Below are 6,256 nucleotides of genomic sequence, written 5' to 3'. Positions count from 1 at the left end.
ACTTGTATTTTACCCTGATGTTCTATTGTTAGCCATGTCGGCAATCTTGGTTGGCCAGCAGGGTCATCGGACACATTATTTTAACAAGATATCCCAATGATGATTGTGGCCAAGTTTGGTTAAATTTGGCACTGTAGTTTCAGAGGAGAAGATTTTTGTAAAAGTTAGACTACATTGGACGCCAAGTGATGAGAAAGCTCACTTGGCATTTTAGGCCAGGTAAGCTAAAAATGAACATGGGTAGGATGTTCATATGAAGAAATTTTATAAAATACCAAGAAATGTAGGGTCTGATAAAAAATACTCAAAACAACAAGTAAAGATGGAATTGAAAAGCCATACTAATATGTAAATGTTAATATGTTGGGTTAACATCAATCTGACAGCAGCCCAATCCAAGCAGAAGTGGAAAAGAAAAGGTATTAAAAAGTTTTGGGTACAAAATGGCTCTCTGTTAACTAAAAATTTCCATACCTTTAGTTTTGTAATTATACCCCCTGCTTTTTGAAGCAGTGGTATAAAGTGATAGTGGTGTCAGTCCTTTCATCCCACCTCTGTATCCGCTTCTGTGTATGAAGCTCTTTGCAGAATTCTGTGGAATTATCTTACTCTTAAAAGATTTACTTTTGTAATTCTTTTTTCATTCTTCCATCAGAATGATTTGGGGATATCCTGACTAAATAGTACACATTGAGATGTGATTCTCCAAAACCCCCATCAGAGTTTAATGTAAAAACTGAATCTTCACTGCATATTGGCAGACAACTATTTTGTTTTTCGTACAAATTATTCTTGGGGTTTCACTTAGCAAATCATGGATTTTTTAAGAGACGGGGGTATACACTTTAGGAGCTTTGCTTGTAGTGCCTAAAATTTCAATTTTATAAGTCATCACCTGTACTGAATTTGATATGCATAAGAGCATTGTAGTGTCAGAGATGTAGAAATGTAATAAAATGATCCATAAAAATGAGGTCAAGGTCAGAAAAACCCAGCCAGAGAGACATGTACATCTTAGAAGCATTCCATACACCAAATATAGTTGACCTATTGCTTATAGTATACAAAAAAAGTGATCAAACCCTGAAAACAAAATATTGACCAATGAACGATGAAAATGGGGTCAAGGTCAGATGAACCCTGACAGACAGATGTTCACCTTACACTATTATTCTATTCACCAAATATAGTTGACCTATTGCATATAGTATCTTAGAAGAGGAAATAACAACTGAAACTTAACATTGCCAATGAACCATGATATGAGGTCAAGGACAGATGATACCTGCCAGACAGACATATACACATTACAATCATTCCATGTACCAAATATAGTTGACCTATTGCTTAAAGTATAAGAAAACCAGACCAAAACACAAAAACTTAACATTAACCAAAGAACCATGAAAATGAGTTCAAGGTCAAATGAAACCTGCCATACACTAAATATAGTTGACCTTGTACTTAAAGTATTAGTAAAACAGATCAAAACACAAAAACTTAATATTGACCAATGAACCGGGAAATGAGGTAAAGGTCAAATGAAATCTGCCAAACTGACATGTACACCTTGCAATCATTCCATAAACCAAATATAGTTGACCTACTCCTTACAGATACAGACCTAATCACTGATCTATGAAATGAGGTTGAGGTCAGGTGAAACCCTGTCTGACAGACATGTAGACCTTGCAAGGAACCCATAAACCAAATATAGTAATCCTATTACTCATAATGAGTGAGAACTCCCATGACAAAAAAATAAACTTTTTTCAAGCATTGGCTGAACCTTGAGAATTAGGTCAAGGACAATGGACATATGTCCTGCAGAAACTTCGTCACATAAGGCTGAAGAGTCAGTTCTTCTACCCTCTGTAATATATAGCTTAATACTAGTACAAATAGTTTACGCTGCATTCTATGACTTCCATCGCAGGTGAGACATAAACGATCAGAAGACAAACAACAGTATACAAAACACATCATAAAAAACTAAAGATTGAGCAACATCAACCCCATCAAAATCTGGATGTGGTCTCATGTGCTCCGAAAGGGTAGCAGACCGTGCCAGATATGCGGCATGCATTGTGTTACTCATGCAAGTACAAACTCTGTGACGTCTCATTCGAGGAAAAGAGGATGGGATTATGGTTATGACAATAGGTACATACATATCTGTCATCTGTGAAGCAGATATTCCATAAGGGAACGACCATTTAACTTCAACAGGGGGGGGGGTTATAGTTTTTTCCTGAAAAAATATTCTGATCCCCAATTTGATGAAAAAAAATATTGTGGTCAAGCAGATGACAAAAGTTTTCTGACTCAGACAAAAAACCATAACCCCCCCCCCCACTTGAAGCTAAATGGTTGCTCCCTAACAGTCAACCAACTCATGAAGTCTGTCTCATAAGAATAAAAGGACAAGTTGGCAAAAGAGGACCACAGTTGGTTTCCATATGAATGAATATTGTTTGTTAAAAACGACATTCTTTAAACGTAACAAATATGTTGCCAACTATTTTTGTCAAATATCTTTAGTTTATGACATCCTTGCAAGGTGTCCTTCAGGCTGGGCTCACTTGACCATTACCAAATTGAATGATTCAATAATTGTAACATTTTTATGATTAGTTCAGTTTCTTCTATACACATCTGTCAGACTTCTGACCATGACATCAATTATGATTCATTGAACAATATTAGGTTTTCATGATTAGATTATCTAAGTATTTGCTGAACTATATTTTCTCTCTAAGACTTTTGTCAGGTGTATATTTTTGCCTGCAGGGTTCACACTGACCTATTTTTCAATTTCATGATTCTTTTATCAATGGAAAGTTTTAGTGGTTAAGTCAATTTACAAAATACTTTAAGGTTAAAAGTCTATAGAATCATTGTAAGATACACATGTCCATCTGACATGGTTCACCTAACCTTGATCTCATTTTCAAGGTTCACTGAATTACCTTAGATATGTATTAGGACCCTGCTTACTGATAAGCTTGAAAAAAATAATAATGACCTCATTGGTTCATTAGTCAATACTTAGTTTTCCTGGTTAAGTCTGTTTCTTAGATGTTATAAGCAATATGTCAACTATATATGGTGCATGGAATGATTGTAAGGTGTACACGTCTGTCTGGTATGTTTCATTTGACCTTGACCTCATTTTCATGGTTCATTAGAAAATGTTAAGTTTTCATGGTTTGAATTGTTTCTTTGATATCATAAGCAAAAGGTCAACTATTTTTGGTGTTTGAATAATTGTAAGGTATACATTTTTGTCTTCCAGGCTTATCTTACTCGACCTTATTGTCAGCGATCATTCACAACATATGGTAAGTTTATGTGATACTTGTAATAAAACCTTTATTTTTCAGACTTTCAACATTAAATCAATCATGGTTTGTGAAGCAGATGAGACATTTCAGTGATCTATTATACTCAATTTTCATTAGATAGGGTTCATCTGACCTCAACCTCATTTCAAGGATCAGTGATCAAGGTTAAGTTACCTGATTATGTCTGTTTCTCAAATACTGTATGTACTAGGTCAACCTTATTTGGTGTGTGGAATGATTGTAACATGTACATGTCAGTCTGGCATGTTTCATTTGACATTGACCTCATTTACAGGGTTCATTGGTCAATGTAAAGTTTTTTGTGTTTTGGTATGTTTTTCTAATACAATAAGCAATAGGTCAACTATATTTAGTGTATGGAATGATTGTAAGGTGTACATGTCAGTCTGGCAGGTTTCATCTGACCGTGACCCCATTTTCATGGTTCATTGGTCAATGTTGAGTTTATGTGTTTTGGTCTGTTTATCAAATTCTTTAAGCAAAAGGGTGCTTGATAATATGCAACTGAAATATATGGGAATTTCCTTGTTTAAAAATGGACACACTGTCAAAACCCTACCAGGACAGACATGTATACCTTACAATCATTCCATCACACCAAATACAGTTGACCTTTTGCTTATAGTATCTGATAAACTGACAAAACAACATGTACACCATGCAATCATTTCATACACCAAGTATAGTATGACACATTGCTTATAGAACTGAGAAACAGACATTATCATGAAAACTTATCATTGACCAATGAACCATAAAAATAAGGTCAAGGTCAGATGAATCCTTCCAGACAGACATACAGGTTGCAATCATTCTATACACCAAATATTGTTGACCTATTGTTTATTGTATCTGAAGAATAGATCAAATCAGAAAAAATTAACATTGACCAATGAACCATAAAAATGAGGTCAAGGTCAGATGAAACCTGCCAGTCAGACCTGTACCCATTTCGATCATTCCATACATAAATATAGTTGACCTGTTTCTTATAGTATCTGAGATACAAACTTGACCATGTAAACTTAACCTTGATCACTGATCCATGAAATGAGGTCAATGTCAGGTGAATCCTGTCTGACAGACATATAGACCTTGCAAGGAACCCATATACCAAATATAGTTATCCTATACTCATAATAAGTGAGATATTCACATAACAAAAAAAAGCAAAAAAAATTTACAAGCAGTTGCTGAACAATGAAAATGAGGTCAAGGACAATGGACATAAGCCAGAGAGAGACTTCGCTACATAAGACATCTGCATTCAAGGTATGGAGCATCCCAGTCTTCTACCCTCTAAAATATAAAACTTTAAACAAATAGTTTACGCCGTAACTGCCGCAAGATTGTAATCCCTATGTTTTGCATGTCTGTCCGATTTCAGATCAAACTTTTACCAATATGGTTTCCTTTCATCTTCCATATCTCACAGATAACAATTTCTTGATATTATGCAACTGAAATGTATGGGAATTACCCTGTTTCAAAATAGACACACTGTCAAACTTAACTTTCATGAAAAATCACACTTTTCATTGGTGACTATAGTGAGTAACAAATAGGCATCCAAAAACATTTCAGCATTCTTCAAATTTGATGCTGTATCACAATTGACAAACTTGCCATATCATATCCCAAATAGTTTAAACAGAGAGGCAAAAGATACCAAAGGAACATTCAAACTCATAAGTCCAGTATAAACTGACAATGCCAGGGCAAAAAAAAGAAAAAGACCAACAGACAAACAACAGTACATCTAGAAAACTAAAGACTGAGCAACACGAACCACACCAAAAACTAGGGGTAAGCAGATCCTGCTCCACATGTGGCACCCATTGTTTAACAGTACTAAGGAAAGAAAAAAACTGAGATATTTCACACAGGAACTTGGGTATATCAAAGTTCAATTTGTCACAAAAGAAATACCATGGTCTGTAAGATATACTGAGGAAAACATACATGAAAGGAACATAGCTTAAATTGCTGTTCCTGATCTTTAAAATTGTGATAGTTTAAATAAGGATGTTCCTATTTAATGTTAAAAAGTATACTCTCTAATATTCATAATAACCACTACAAATGTTCTTCAATGTACATGTATATACACAGAAGTTATCCATAAATTACATAAATTACTGACAAGGACTTCCTACAAATACTTCCATTCATTACTGGACAATCCATTTTTATTCCTGGAATTTCATAACACCATCAAATATCAAAACAATCACAGGACACTATGCAGATATTTGTATGACGACTCACAATCAAAATTAGGGTAAATATGGGCAATGAAAATTTATATAGTGGTGTTGAAAGAAAAGTACCAAGTGACTGTCTAAAATGGTTCTTTCTTTAATTTTAACTTTTAAAAACGAAATCTATGTTTATTTCTATAGCTTTTTACTGTGGAGTGATTTATTTTCGTTGGTACCAATTTTTAGTGGATTGAGGAAAAATTGTATTTTCATTGTTTTGTCAAAGTCTGCATAAAAGCATGTGGAAAATTTGTTATTTGCAATCATTTATATTAGTGGTTCACCTTTAACCATGAAATCGCCGAAAATTGGTATACCACGAATAATAATGAATTCACAGTAACTGTTTTATTTGGAATTAAATGTTATCAGTAGCCCAAAGAGTCAGTTATAGTCAGTATGCTGAGTAGTCTGCTCCTGATCAACAGATGGAGTAAAATTGATAATCATTTATTATTTCAAAGGTTTATAAATAATAAACTATCACAGAGATATGTCTCACCTTTTTGTAATTTTGATAATGCAAATGTTGAAATTAAAATAGCAATACTTTAACATGTAAGTTATGCAAATATTCAAAGTCAATGAACCATGACTGAAGGTACATGGCTAAACAATCTCCATGGAAAT

Source organism: Mytilus californianus, unplaced genomic scaffold, assembly GCF_021869535.1.
Source record: "Mytilus californianus isolate M0D057914Y unplaced genomic scaffold, xbMytCali1.0.p SCAF_4, whole genome shotgun sequence".
Taxonomy (NCBI): domain Eukaryota; kingdom Metazoa; phylum Mollusca; class Bivalvia; order Mytilida; family Mytilidae; genus Mytilus; species Mytilus californianus.
This window is presented reverse-complemented; position numbering follows the sequence as displayed.